Below are 208 nucleotides of genomic sequence, written 5' to 3'. Positions count from 1 at the left end.
AAAAAAAAAGGTCCGCTCTCTGACTTGCCTGCGTTTCTCCCTCCTCCCTTCCCCGCCATCCTGCCATCGCGCCCATCCCACTCGCGCGAGGGACGTAACAGCTCGCCACAGATCCCGAGAAAACGATTCATAAACATTTATTCTAGCCGTGGTTTTGAGCACCTCCTTATTCGCCCAGCCTTCGGGATCAGGTAGCGCTAGCACAGCG

The 208-nt window shown here is 55.8% G+C and overlaps 1 protein-coding gene across 1 annotated transcript in view; it reads right to left on the bottom strand.

The window, feature by feature from the left end:
- The window catches only part of LOC119589209 (zinc finger SWIM domain-containing protein 4-like), a 66,481-nt gene that overhangs the window by 956 nt on the left and 65,317 nt on the right, over nucleotides 1-208 (bottom strand). The window lies entirely within an intron of this gene.

This window comes from Penaeus monodon, chromosome 25, assembly GCF_015228065.2.
Source record: "Penaeus monodon isolate SGIC_2016 chromosome 25, NSTDA_Pmon_1, whole genome shotgun sequence".
NCBI classification, from domain to species: Eukaryota; Metazoa; Arthropoda; class Malacostraca; order Decapoda; family Penaeidae; genus Penaeus; species Penaeus monodon.
This window is presented reverse-complemented; position numbering and strand designations above follow the sequence as displayed.